Raw genomic sequence first — 15,325 nt, 5'->3', positions numbered from 1 at the left:
AGCCCATTATCTCAACAACCCTCAACAACCGTGTAAAGTAGGTCAGCACATTGCTGATGATAGGGAGGTGGAGAGGACTATGAGATAGAAGCTTTCCCAAGGACAACAAATGCATTCTTGATTCAGGAGAGATCTCACTCCGTGACTTCCTGGTTCAGAGTTCAGTCGCTTAGCTACTGCATTAGCTCTATTAAATGTTAGGGATTAAGCCATCTGAGATTAGTGCTCGTTTCTCTAAGGATTCGAGAATGAGTTCTAAGAACAGGCAACTTGTTTTCCAGTGAAAGAGCATCAAAGTGCACTATGTGCTGGTTTGCATGTGAGTAACTGATGTAATTAGCACATTTAGATGCCACACACCCTGCTTCCTCCAACACTGCTGATCCCACAAGCCTGTTTAGGAAGTAATAAAATCTTATTTAGAATAGTTAAGTTTGAAAAGCATAGTGAACTAGGGCATCGTTATGGGTGTGTGTGTGCAAGTTGGAGTTCTCTATTACCAAGGTCCCTGTTTCACTTTGAACCCATCTGTAGCATTCTTGACTGTGAAAAGTGAGTCATCCACTGCGAGGGGTAACTGGTAGGTTTAGCCTTTGCTTTCACATTGTCCCAAAATTCAGTGCTTTGCTTTTCCACTAGGAATAAATATTCCGCATTTGCTTATACAGGAGAAAACAAAATGGTGCATTGTGGGGCACCGTTGAGATGTGGACCCCACCACGACCAAGAACAAAGTCTGCTCCCATCCACATGGCACTACCCTGCGTTATGATACAGCGGAGAACTTTGGGTGTCATCGGACTACAACTCCCACCATCCCCAGATGGCATAGTCAATGGTTAGGGTTGATAGAAGTTGTAGTCTTTGGAACATAGCTGGTCTGGAATGTAGCGGTCAGTGATGCATTGCTAGCTGTTTTATGTTTTTATTGACAATATAGATTGTATAGCTAATCACAGATTTTACTGTTTTATATTTCGTGACTGTTCTGATTCATCCTGGGCTCACAATCAATCAAATGAAGAAGTGCAACTTTGCCCAGTTATTGCGGAACTGAACCATGTGATGATGTAGCTGCATGGCAGAGACCATCTCGTAATGAACACATTTTGAGCTGAAAAAGGCAATTCCATTAATAATTCCTTCGATAAGTCTGTAGGAGGCTGCATACTGTTGAGGCTGTTCTCCCCCCACATCCCCATACTGGCATGGAAAAACATCTGTCAGCGCATAGTGCACATGATTTGTTTCTTGTTTCCACAAACTATTTCAGGACTGGTAAGTAATCCATAGAGACTTAAAACCCGTGTTATGTAGGATACTCATGTTACAATTGCCCCCGAGGTCCTGAAAGCTCTTGTCTCTGCTTCACTTTAGAGCAAGGAGGGAATTACATTGCTAAAACAGAGAGCCTGTGAAGCTTAATGGCTTAATTTAAATCCTAACATTATGTGAAAGATAGTGGGGAGGAGAGCCGTCAGCCCTGGCATGCCCAGAGTTTCATCTGGCATTTGGAAATTCCCCATTAGTATCCGGAGCAGTGATGGAGAACTTGGGGTCCTCTAGAAGTTGTGGCCTCCCCAGCTACTATCCGTCCCAGCCAACATGGCCAATGGTCACAAATGGTCAAGAAATTCTACTCTGACAGCATCTGGAGAGTCATAGGCAATGTCTGTATTATACATTTCAATCACTATGAGAGCACAGCCAAAGAATCCTGGGAGCTGTGGTTTCTTAACAGTTAACTCTACTGTTTTCCTCAAAGAGCCACAATTCCCACAGCGGTTTAACAATCCATCCCTCTTCTGATGTATGGGCCTATGGCCGTAATAAATATCTATTCTATTCTATCCCTCTTCTGAGGGACATGGGGAATTGTAGCTCTGTGAGGGGAACAGCAATCTCCTAACTCTCACCTCTGGCCTAGATGTTACTAGCAGCTAGAGGAGGAGGAAACATGGATAACTGTTTTCAACATGAGCTATGCATCTCTGTAATGCTGAGATTCCTTAAACGGCTCAGGACTGTAATACCTCAAGGACTGTCTCTTTCCATATGAACCTACTTGAACCCTGAGGTCATCTTCTGAGGCCCTTCTTCATGTGTTTCCTCCACGAGAGGTCCGGAGCGTGGTAACAGAAGAACGGGCCTTTTCTGCAGTGACTCCCCATTTGTGGAATGCTCTCCTCAGGGAAGTTTGACTTGCGCCAGGCAAAAACGTTCCTCTTCAACCAGGCCTTGGGCTGATTGATATTCAATGCCCTCTTAAATATGTTGAGGAGTTGGGGACTATTGGATTGTTCTTGTTCTTGTTTTTATTATGTACTTTATGTTTTTATATTGTGATTTTATGTTGACAACCACCCTGAGACCTGTGGGTATAGGGTGGTATACAAATTTTAATAATAATAATAATAGTAATAATAATAATAATAATAATAATAATAATAATAATAATAATAATAATAATAATTCTTTTCCCTCGGTCAGTTTAAGGCCCAGCCGGTTTGACTACTCACAGCTCCCAACCCATACAACTGTACTGAATCTATAAGAAAATCTAGCTATAGATGTATTGCACTTTGTAGGCAAAAGACACAGCCTGGCCCTGTGGACTTAACAAATCACAAATAGCCGTTGACCTATCATTGGGTGGGAGGGGAATAGATGACAGCAAGGAGAAAGTGAAAAGAGCTGTGCCTTTTCTCCCCGTATACATGGTAAATATTTGTTTGGTTCGCTTCCCTCTGATAGCGCGACTGGGAGAGGAAGTAGCTGGTGGGAATTATTGACAGAAAGCTACTTGTGGAAAGAATTGTTTCAAAAGAGGAACAGAAAGGAGCAAAGCACATGTTGTCCCAAGGGCATGTGTGTGACTCAAAATCAAAGAAATGAACTATCCATCCAAAGTTCAGGACAAGGCGGAGTCAGAAAAGACACTGAAGGAGATATGACTCTGTTCTAGTCACACGAGGTCTGGACCCCCACAAGAGATGATGGTCATCAAGCAAGAGGTGAAATAGGGTAATGGCTGCAGGAGATTTCAATGGAGATCTTGTTTACCACCTCTTTTCTTGAACAACCACTCCATCAAAATAGAGCAATCTTCCTGTTCACTACCTCTGTGCCTCCTGCAATCTGCCACTAGTCTACATGACTGGTCACTGTGTCCTCTGTTCTTATCTCTCTCCTTCTGCTTATCTCCTGGATGAGATCACAGACCCAGGATTTCAGCCTGTTCCTGCCATGCTTCCTGGTCCTGCCAATTCCACTCCCTTCTCCACCCTGCCTGCTTGGACTGTTTTTTCTGCATGGAAATGAAAGCAGATTGGCTTCTCAATTATATTATATCTTCACCTTCTTGACCGATTCCCTCCACAGAGATGCTGATCCTGCAGGAAGCTGCTGGTCTCACCCAGATCAAAACAGGCTGCTGAAATGAAGCAAGGATTGATGAGAGCCTCTGGGTAGGAGAAACATGGAAACATGCAAGAAGCAGTAAAAAAAAATGCAACCTCCATTGTGTAACAAACCCAGCACATCCCCAAATGACTCAGAACAAGGCCTGGCCTAAAACAAGAAGTTTATTCAGAGTTCTGGACCAGTAAAGAGACCCTGGACCAATCAGGGCCTCTCAGATATATAGGGTGGTCCAGTATTGCAAGATTCATGGCTTGATCTAAGTGTTAGTGTAAGTATTCTTTTTCAGGCGTTTGGTAAACCTGATGGAAATAATGAGGGAGGGTGAGAAAAATGCTGAACAGAGGCAATGGTTGCAACACTAAGGACACTTTCTTGGAATTAAGACTTATTGAAATTACAAGGATGAGTAAGCATGGTTAAGACCCTGCTGGGAGACTTAAATATCAGAGCCTTGCACAGAATGTGGTAATTAAATAATCTAACAGTGTTAATTGTCCTGCTCGTTTCTCTGATGTGCATTCTAGTATGTCATTAATGAAATATCAAAAATGTATTTACGGAGGCCAAGTAAGATTTTCTTAGCCGTTGAATTGGCTCTTCCTAAGATCTGATTGGCGTATGGAAGCAAAGATTGGTCCAAATTGGACAGCGACCTTCATTTTGTGCGGTTGAATAAAAAATCTTTATGAGATCATTGCTCAATATAAAAAGTATTCCCCCCCCCCCAAAAAAAAAAAATCACACACCTTATTAAAGATCAGGCTTCTCTCCATGCTCTCATAACTCTCAGCTCAGGGCCTAGTCACATGATCACTTAGCACTCGATGGTCATAGAAAAGGCTTAGCTTATGCAAACTCCACAGATAGCCATGTGAAACCCAATGCCAGTTGTGATTTGAGTATTAAAAGTTGATATACATTGAGTTTACTGCATGGTGCACTCTTTTACATGACCTGTTTGCCATAGATTATGGCTGGAGAATGCATAGTCCTCTGGGTTCTGTCATATTCTGACTCCCATTAGTCCCAGTCATGATGAACAGTGGTTAAAGACTATGAGAGTCCATCAACACCCAAAAACATGTTTCCCATCCATGCCATTAACTGAAGCTAGTGGCTTTTTCTGAAGCCACCATACATTTTTGTTCAAGAGCACTGTCCATAAGATGTCCCCTTATACAGGGTCTACTATTGGTCAATTTAACCAAGTATGACCTTTCTTTCTTCTTTCTTTGGCTATCACTCGTAGCCGAGTAAGATTGTCTTCTGTGAACACGGTCTTAGTAGTGTGTCCATAGGTGACTGTGGAGGCCAATTCTGGATCCACATGTCCTTTCACAGTGGGGATATAGGTTTCCGGGTGGGACTTGATCACGGTGAGGGTTTGCAAAACGTGCCTTCCTCTTAGCTCGTTCCTCCCTTTCGTCCTGAGTTCGAGTGTCTTCAAAGTCCATGACACCTTTGATAAAGGCTGTTCTCCAATTGGAGTGCTCACAGACTACCACCATCAATCTTCATTATTATTGTTGTTGTTGTTATTTACTTGGAATAGTAGATACAAATTTTGCTTGATCTTTTATTGTGGAATTGAAACTGAAATAGGATCTCTCTACGCTAAAAGTGTAAGTATGTTTTAACTCTGTCATGGTTCTTAATCCAGGAATTCCAGGAACTGTAGTTCAAGGAACTGAGTTAATCCTTTCCTCTTTCAACACAGCAGTCGTGTTATACAAGTTCACTCAGAAGTAAGGACAGATCCACATTTAAAACACATCCAATGTACATTTAAAGCACTCCCAAAAAAGAATCCTGGGAACTTTATTTTGTTAAGGGTACTGGCAATTTATAGCTCTGTGAGGGGGAAACCACAGCTGGGGGAAGTAATGTGTTTTGAATGTGTTTTGAATGTGCATTGGATGTGTTTTAAATGTTTGGTGTGGGTCTGTTGTAAGAGTCACACTGCATTTAATAGGACTTGCTTCCAAGCAAGTGTTTAACTACTTGGGAAAAGCTAAAATGCCCCCCCTTTCCATTCATGAAAGTTGGGGGCTGGTATTTTGTCAGTGTTTCCAAGGGATTAAAATGGAGGGAGGAGATATAGCATTGGCAGAGTATACTGACTGATTGCTGCCATCCCTCCTTCCCACCAATTGGCCTGAGAATTATGCTACATCATAATGTACCATTGTTTCAGGGGACTTTAACCAGGGCAGGGAGGCAGTGGCATAGCATGTATTGCCAGTGCCCGGGGCCATGGGAGGGAGGGAAACAGTGTACGCATGCACATTCAACGTCACCCAGCCATAGAGATAAGAAGAGTTGTTTCATTCTATGGAGAGGTCGCTTACTGATTTGCATGGAGAAGCTGTTTTCAACGGAGCCCAGGGATTTAAGTGCGTAGCTTGTATCGGGGCAGCCCTGTTGAAATTTTGCGCCCCTAACAAATTTTGCACCCGAGGCAACCGCCCCTATGCCCTTCCACGCTATGCCACCAGGGGGGATGGATTGGCCAATTCTAGCCAAAGGCTCTTGGGGAAAATATCATTGCCACTGCCACCACCAGTTGTTGAGAATCACAAGTGAATAGAGCACTGTTGCACTCAGACATTGCTTGCAGATTCCCCATGGACCACTGTGAGAACAGGGGGCTGGACGAGATGGGTCTCTGGCTAAATTCAGCATGGCCCTTTTAATGGTCTTATATTATCTTCACCGTGACGAGGTGTATTATATTTTCAGTTACTTTATAGTCATTATTTCTAAATTTGCTTCTATAAAGAAAAAGGAGCATGTGCAAATGTTATGCAAATATGCTTCTCTTTCATCCACTGTTTTGTGGTGATGTGTAAGGAGACATCCTATCTATGTTCAGGCCTGAAAGCCATCAGATGCAAACTTTATTCCCGGCCTTATATACTTCCTAGTCCATTTTTTAAAAAGCCTTTTTATCCATCGAGCTGAATTCAATCCACTAACCATGAATGACAGTCTACCAGGGCTTGACAAACTTCCTGTGGGTTTTTTGTTTTGTTTTTGTTTTTAGCTGTCTGGAACTGTAAAAAAAGGGGGTGGGGAGGTTGACAAAAACCTGGCAAGCCACAATACACGGCTTGCGAATTACATCTCCTAGACGCCATTAATCATGTAAAAATCTGAAATGGACTCTGGTTGTATATGGATTGAGAAAAGGGCACCCTGAATTCTAGCCTCCCACATTAAACCTCTGATTCAAAGCCGATTGTTTTGCCCAGCAAGAATAGCAACGTTAGTGCATCAATATTTCTTTCAACTTTCTAGATTAAAGCTATCTGCAGCCAATCGAATGACTCCCTGAGGAGTGTGTGTGTGTGTGTGTGTGTGTGTGTGTTCAGCAGAGTCTTTGTCCCTCGGCTCTCTGCATTTCTGTTTGTTCTGAAAGCTTCTATACTCTCTTGTTTTCCCTGTAAAACAACAAAACATACTATTTTGGGGTTGCCGGTCATGATTCCAGGAATGGGACTCCAACTCTCCAGTACAACAGGCCTTACATAGTAACAGCCTGGCATTCATTCAGAAATGCTTTGACCAAAGAGAAATGAGGGGAAAAATTGAGGGAGGGAGAGAGAACAAGAGAGAAAGCGCTAAGATGAGAGTTACTGGAAATAAAGAAGTTGCACCCCCCCTAAAAAAAAATAATCAGGGTTGGGGGGGACATAACATGAAACATAGAAGAAAGGAGATAAATTCTGCTTTTCACTTTTGCATGCCAGTGGGAAAGCGCTGCAAGTTTGTCACTAAGTATCATGAATACTAAGGCCACTTCTTTAATGAAAGCTCTTCTCTTCTGAAACGTGCGTGTGTAGATGGGAACATTTTAGGCGCAGTGTTGCCAAGCACTTTTGTTTCCTGCCTTTTAGAAATTAACTTTGCCATGGTGTGATGGAGAAGGAGCTCTCAAGCTCAAAAGCGGAACAATTCTTCATGTTTGGCTAGGCTCGCTGGCCAGCCAGCAATAAAACTGGGTTCTCTCGGGTAATCAGTACTAGGATATGAAAAGACAGCACATTTTACCAGTTGTGCAAACACCCCCAGCCCCGTTCCTATCTAACCAGATTTTGAAGAAGCTCCACCCCTGCCCTACCAGATTGCTACTGCTTGTTCTGCCCCAGGGGTGCCAACTTGAATATAATATGGGGGGGGGGGGAGCAGGTAAGCCCTGCCCCACATGATTGATCATGTGACGTGACACACACCATTTGAATGACAATGCTCATCAACCCAGCTCCCTCAAACATTTTATTGAGAGGGGGCAAAGGGACCTAGGAGTTGGCTTCTATATTCTGCCCTAAGGAACAGAGGAAACTGCCTTAAATACAGTGCTGGATTTACGTATAAGCTAAACAAGCTATAGCTTAGGGCCCCACTCTCTTGGGGCCTCCTAAAAAAATTAAAAGGAAAAAACCTGGATGTAAATTTCCAAAATATAAGATAAAAAACAAATAAAATAAAACTTACATACAGCAACAGTGTTTTGTGTTGTGTAGGCTCCTATGATGTAAGTAATGAGCTCTGCCTGCTAACCTGCTCCCTAAAATATCACTGGTTTGCTCATTTCTATATATAGGGTGCCTACATTTTGCATGTGCAAATGGCTTTAGATACCTATTAGCAGTGGCGTAGCATGGGTTGTCAGCACCCGGGGCAAGGCAAGTAATCTGCGCCCCCTAACCCGTGGATTTGCGCCCCCTAACCCTAACCCCCAGATGTTGCGCCCGGTGCGGCCGGCCCCCCCTGCACCCCCCACGCTACGCCACTGCCTATTAGGTCCACAAATTGCCATATAGCATATATTCAACACAAAAAACAGCAACAATTTGTTGTTGACAAAGGACAGCTGGACATATAAAGGGCCCCATTACCTTCAGTAGCTTAGGGCCACATTAAATCTAAATCCGGCTCTGCTTATATATCAGCTAAGACTATTTACATTCATCTAGGCCAGGAGTAGGGAACTGGATCTAGCCAACTGGATCTCCTCACACACATTGAGGCTGGGCGATATATCAATATATCATCCAAAAGCAGTTTAAAGTCCATATCGTGATATCGGTTTCATAATTTTCGGCCTAGCAATATATTGCAAATCACAATGTGTGTGTGTGTGTGCTATGCAAAAATCACTGTGTGGGGGAAAACTGTGAAGCCAGCAAATGCCTTTACATAGCTCCATCCTTATTTCAGATATCGTAATATATCGGTATATCGTGAAGCTTAGCTGGTGATATATCACAATTTAAAAACCAGAGCGCCCAGCCCTAACACGCCTGGGCTGGTCAGCTTTGACTGCTGGGTAGTCCATCACCTGTTGTCACAATGATATCAGGCAATGGAGAGCTCTAGCCCAACATTATCTGATTGGTAGCAGCTCACCAGGATTCCGGCATTTTAAACATAATGGAATAACAGCATCTTCCCAGTGAAGAAAATATCAATAAATTTGGGGCATGCTAGAGGTTTGTACAATTATGAACAGTGCGTGGGAGAGAAGCAGAAAGAGTTCCATATTGCTTCCTTGCACACTAGAAACCAACACCAATGTAATATTGTGATAAGGAAGAGGAAGAATTTCTTCCTAGAGTGCATAGCCAACTTGTTGAATTTACTAGTGCAAGAGATAAGGATGAACACTAATCTAGATGGCTTTTAAACGGATTAACCACATTCATGGAAGCTGGGTCTTTCAATTGCTATGTTAGCTAAAGCCGGGACACCCATGTTCAAATATCAGCAAGGAGTCATAGGAACACAGGAAGCTGCCTTATCCTGAGTCAGACCATTGGTGCATCGAGCTCAGTATTGTCTACACCAGGGTTTCCCAAACCTGGGCCCCCAGCTGTTTTTGGACTACAACTCCCATCATCCCTAGCTAGCAGGAGGAGTGGTTGGGGTTGATGGGAATTGTAGTTCAAAAACAGCCAGAGACCCAGGTTTGGAAAACCAAGTTTCAGACAGAAACTACCTGGAGATGCCAGAGGTTGAACCTGGTACCTTCTGCATCCGAAAGAGATGCTCCACGACCATAGCCATGTTTTACCTGTAAGGAGGAACTGGTGTGGGGGACAGAGATGGTCTATTTCATCTGGTCTAGCCTTGTAATTCTATCCCCCCCCCCCCATTATTATTTGTGTACCGCCCTTCATCCAAAGATCTTGGGGCGATTCGCAGCATAAAAATGCAAAAGAGAAGCACAAAGCGTGTTCTCCCTCATGGAGAGCACGTGTTGCGGCGGAGGCTGACAAGACACCTCACTGTTGCTGGGCAAAAGAGTTTGGCCATCTTTAAGCAGGGGTGGGCTGTTACAGGGTTGGGCTGTTATTTAATTGATTGACAGCCCTGTTTGTTAAATACACTGCACACAGTGATGAGCTTCCTCTTTCGCTGCGTGCTTCGGATCACCCACCCTCCCTCCCTAATGTTAGGCTGTTCGCTTGACCTTGCTATGCCTGTCATGGGGTCGTCTGCTTTGGGGCAGGGGCCTGGTAGGAACTTTGTCCATTTGGCTGATTGGCTGGTGCCATTTGGTTTTTGCCTACTGTGTAGCAATCGTCACAACTTGTAAGGTTGCGGTTAGGCATTGGTTTGGGAATTGGTTGGTGGAGGGGTATGGATTTGGCTGTGCCTGCCCTCCAAAATGCTGCTGCTGCTGCTGCTGCAAGGGTTTTCCATTAAAGGAACCCAGGGGCTTGCCATGCTTTTGTCCGAACCCCCTGGCAAGGGGCTAGGGTCACGCAAGCCCCTGGGAGCATTCTGGGGAGAAGTGAGGCATGTTTCCCAGTCCCGTCTCTCTCCCCAGGTGACTTACCCTTGCTGACTTCGCGGGGGGTGCGAATGTCAGAGCTGTCCCCGTGCGGGGTCAGTTAGTCACTACCAATGCCTAAGCAACCACTCACATTGCTGTATTTTTAATAAAGTTGTGGCCAAAATTATGCCAAAAACCTTAAACAAAAATCAAGTGTAATTGTGTTCTTATTTGGGGTGTCTTGGGGACACAAAACAAAAACAAAAGCATGTGATGATATAAGTTCTTGGTTTTCTCGATTTTCCTATGAAACTTTGGTGTCTTAACAACCCAAAAGTTGGGGGGCCACGTAAGCTGCATCAAGTTACAATTAATTCAGCTTTACCTGGACCAAATGATTTAACAATCAAATGTAACCCTTTCCCCCAAATCAATAACACAAGGAATCAAAAGGATTCATGTATTTTTTGGGGGGGAGGGGAGGAGTTTGCAATACCCTCACAAGAAAAACAGATCGTTTGCATATGACCTATTATGGAGATTAATTTGTAAACAGTATGCAAATTATGTATATGCGATGAGCGGTGGGAGGAAGCTTTCTGCGGCTTGTCGCATGTGATCACCAGCCACATGAACCATTTCCCTTTACCCATTATGTTTCTATAGGCTGTTCGGCATGTCAACTTAGTTATTAAGTTTTACAAACAGTATTTTCTCCATATCACGTAAAAGCGCTGTGTACATACATTTCTTTGGCCATAAAACCATATCCCAATGGCTTTATTTCGAATCCCCCAAACCTTAATTACCCTTTAAAAACCAATGTTCTTGTTTATCTTCAGGCAAGTATTATGCTAGCAAATCTGGAAGTTAGTTCTGAGTACGACTGTTTTTATAGCACCACAGCTCCTCAGGGGTGGCTGTGGGGGAAATGGAGGCGGTTTCTATTCTAAGAAAACATCCATAAGCCAAAGGAAAAGAGCATTTTGATGTCTCTTTCATTCCCCTCCCAAGAATCTCTAATAAGTATGTTTTTTTAAGGGAGGGGGGATGTCATAATGGTACACTTTTCTGATGGCTTTTTCTTAGGACTTGGCAAACCTGTTCCCGACACAGACCTATATTTGCTGGGGTAATGCAAATGTAGGGGTTGTATCTCTTGCAGGAGAGAATGTGTGTGTTGAGAAATGTCTAGCCCTTTATCCCACCTGCCAATTTCTCCATACAAATCCTTCATTCTAGAAGTGGTTTGCCAGGTGGAGTGGAGCCATCACAATCATTTCTCAGTAGCTGGGCCACTGTTGGCCCCCACGGGTTGTCTTCAGCAATTTTTATTTAGTCTCTCTCTCTCTCTCTCTCTCTCTCTCTCTCTCTCTCTCTCTCTCTCTCCATCCAGAAAACCCCCACCTCCCTGTCATTGACATCTGAACAGTTCCATCCTCTGGCTCCACAAAATTGTTAAGGATCTTTTCCTGGCTACATACAACTCCTGTGATTGGCTACTCAGAGCCACTTGTCAATCAGTGCCACCTGGTCAAGAACCTGTAAAAGTTTGATGTTGCCAACATTATTTGATCCCTCAACATCCACCTGATCATCAAGGATGCTATGTCACTCATGAGGAAACCATAAACCTCTCTCTCTCTCTCTCTCTCTCTCTCTCTCTCTCTCTCTCTCTCTCTGTGTGTGTGTGTGTGTGTGTGATGGCCTAGGGTAGATAGACCTGAAAGGAAAGGAAAAAGGAAAAAGAAAGAAGGGGAGGGAATCAAATTGGCTCCAAGCCAAAGGCCAGACAGAACAACTCTGTCTTACAGGCCCTGCGGAAAGAAATCAGATCCTGCAGGGCCCTGGTCTCATGAGGCAGAGCGTTCCACCAGGCCGGAGCCAGAGTTGAAAAGGCCCTGGCTCTGGTTGAAGCTAATCTAACTTCCTTAGGGCCTGGGACCACTAGGGTGTTGCTATTTATGGACCTTGAGGCTCTCTGTGGGGCATACTGGGAGAGGCGGTCCCGTAGGTATGCCAAAGTTTAGAAACAATGACTATCATTATGACCAGCTTTCCTGCACAGTCTGCAGTTCAGGTGCAGCTGTTGATGGGCAATTTCAAGGTCCATCATCTCCCCTCTTATGATTCTTTACACCAAACTCGGACAGGAAGACTGTCCTTGGTAGAGCTGGGCACACAGCCACTCTCCAATCATCTCTGCACAGGAGATGCTCACAGGATCCATTGACGTGCACCTGAACGTCACTCCGCTGTACTTTTGATATCCTGTGTGAATTTATAATTTCAGTTTCCTCGAAAATGAAACAAATTCGGCTTTCTGCAGCATGCTAAATGGCAACTGTTAAGAAACGAAGGAGTTTGGAGAGAGCAGTGCCTCGGCTGCTTCCACCCAGACCTGTTCTTCTCTGCTTCATCCTTCTGACTTCCTTCCTGCCCGCCTTCCCTGTTTAAAGCATACATTTTCATAGATTTCCACCAGTCCCTCAAAGGAGTGAATCGGCACTATCCAGAGATCCTCTTTCTCTTTCTTTCCCTCTCACACCCCTTGATTCTTTGGGCAAAGTCTTTTCAATGGAGAGCGGGGGAATGCAAAGAGGGGTGGCTGGCTTTTGTGTGTGTGTGTGTTTTAGGGGGAGAGGAGGCTACCTGAGGCTGCGAGCCATGAAAAGATGTCGTTGGAGTGTATCAAAGACAAAGCAGGGACCCGTTTCCCTCCCCACCTCCTGCCTCCCCACCTCTGCACATCCCTCCCCTCTCCAGCAAGGCAGGACAGCAGGCATTGCGGTTCAGGCCACAGAGCTGTTTGATTGCCTAAGCCTGGTGGTCACACAATAGGACCAGAAAGAATGGCTGTTTCCTTCCTTCCTGTTGAGTGTTCTGCCTGAGTGAAGAAATTGAATAGCCCTTCGCTTCACAGCAACACTGGGCTCTAGCGCAGGCGAAACCCAACAAAGAGCCATTCTCGGGCATTTCCAACTGTACCTAAGCCAAGCCACTGAGCTGTGGAATCATCCGGGCAGGGGGAGGAAAGCAGCCAAACGCACAGACATTGCTGGAGAGCCGGAGGGTAGGGAGAAAGACACACACACACACACACACACACAGAGAGAGAGAGAGAGAGAGAGTAAACATCCAGGTTATTGTTTTTGATGTCTGATGCTTGGCTTCTCTGCTTCTCCCCTCGCCCACCTCCCACAATTCTGGATTTGTTTTTGGAAAAAAATATTATTATTTTGGTTAGTGCAATCTTAACCTGAAGGAAGTCTTGTTGAATGCAATAGGTATTGCTCCTAAGTAAAGGAGGTTAGGGTTGCAGTAGATAAGTTTGCACACTGGTCCGGTATGATCTTATATAATTGTTATTTACCTTAAAAAAGGGGGGGGGGCAAAGAAAATACAACCCAATATGGTTTGAGCTGGAACTCCTGAATATGTGTTGCTGAGGGCCCAGATCCCAGGATTTCTTGTACAGGTGCATATGGACTCTTGAAGACTAAAAACACAAAACAGGAAAAGACTTGAATGCATGTATAACGGGACAGCTACACCTGATATTTCCTTTCTGATACAAGCTTCTTTTTTTTAAAAAAGGGCTGTATTTTCCTTACTTTTGGACAGATAAAGTGAAATAAATCTAGTATTAAAAGGGGGGTCCACTCTGCATTAAGTCACCAAGGTTGCAGTGAGGGTCTAAGGGCCAAAGCCAAATTCAGCACTTTTTAAGCCTCTTTTATTTCCATCGGGGAGTTATAGATGGCTTAGGCTGCAATCCAGCAAAAGCTTAGCATGGAATAAGCCCCACAGAAACCTAGTAGGACTGATTTACTTTCAAATCAAGCAGCATAGGATTGTGCTGTAAATTTCTTCCACTGAAATGAATAGGAATTAAACATACTTCACATGGGCAGGATCACACCCTTAGTACGCTAAAGGAGGATTGCGTGTAGATGTTGTGTTTCAACATCTTTAGTAGGGATGGGAAAGTGTGGTCTTCTAAATGTTGCTGGACTCCAAATCTCATCAGTCCTAGCCAGAAGACTAGAGATTATCAGAGCTGTAGTTCAACAACTTCTGGAAGACCACGGGTTTCCCATCCCTGATGCTAGCAGGTGAGTTGATGTGTTTGTTTTTTAATTATAACTTATTTCAAACAAGAGAGTGTCTTGCTTCAGACTTAATTCCAAAACCTGGGCTTGGAAGTTTCTTCCTCCTTATTCTGTCTTCTTCCTTCCTCATCCCTTAGCAGGATGTTCCTGCTGCAGTTTGAGAAAAATACCAAGAGAGAGCAAGATTTTGGTGATCTGAATGGACTCAGGACAGGATTTCATACTTACTCACTTGGGAGCAAGTCCCACTGAAGCGTCTAGGGCTGCACTGACACTCTTATTTTAGAGAGGTGCATCTGAGTATGTTAGCCATATTTTTAAAATTTCAGTGGGTCTGCTCTGAGCATTGGCACCAACTCTATAGGGCCAAGGCAGGGGTCAGGAACATTTTTCAGCCGTGGGCCAGTCCACCGTCCCTCAGAGCATGTGGTGGGCTGGACTATTTTGGGGGGTGGGGTGGAAATGAACGAATTCCTATGCCCCATAAATAACCCAGAGATGCATTTTAAATAAAAGGACACATTCTACTCATGTAAAAACACGCTGGTTCCCGGACCATTTGCAGGCCTGATTGAGAAGGTGATTGGGCCACATCCGGCCCATGGGCCTTAGGTTGCCTCCCCATGGGCCAAGGTGTTTTTGAGCCCCTCAGTCTCTGTGGGAAAGGGGCCAGGCCCCTTCAATGTTGAAGGGGCAGAGAAGGCAGGGCGAGGCATAGCTTCAGTGGCCAACTCCTCGACTGTGAGAGAGGAGGAGCCGCCAGTCATTGGAGCCACACCGTGGTGGGCTTCACACTCGGCCTCCTCCCCACAATGTGACGCCGTGTGTGTGCACATGATGTCACAAATGCCCAACATGCAATAGGCCCCCCTCAATCTTGGGCGCAAGTCGGCACCTCTGACTCTGAGGAAGACTAATAGTGCAGACAACCCATAGTTATTCTTGAGTTTAATGATTTGAATACCCTCCAACATTTCTCCGATGAAAATAGGGATGTCCTATTCAATACTAG

At 44.5% G+C, this 15,325-nt stretch overlaps 1 long non-coding RNA gene across 1 annotated transcript; it reads left to right on the top strand.

The window, feature by feature from the left end:
- Positions 1 to 249: 249 nt before the first annotated feature.
- Positions 250 to 11,817, top strand: LOC308589550. The gene is made up of 3 exons (XR_014009378.1): positions 250 to 319; positions 2,755 to 3,691; positions 11,598 to 11,817. It is a non-coding gene; the product is annotated as an uncharacterized lncRNA (long non-coding RNA).
- The last annotated feature ends 3,508 nt before the right edge of the window (positions 11,818 to 15,325 follow it).

Source organism: Podarcis bocagei, assembly GCF_964188305.1.
Source record: "Podarcis bocagei genome assembly, chromosome: 6".
Taxonomy (NCBI): domain Eukaryota; kingdom Metazoa; phylum Chordata; class Lepidosauria; order Squamata; family Lacertidae; genus Podarcis; species Podarcis bocagei.
Note: the sequence above shows the minus strand (reverse complement) of the source record. Positions and strands in the feature narration are given on the sequence as shown.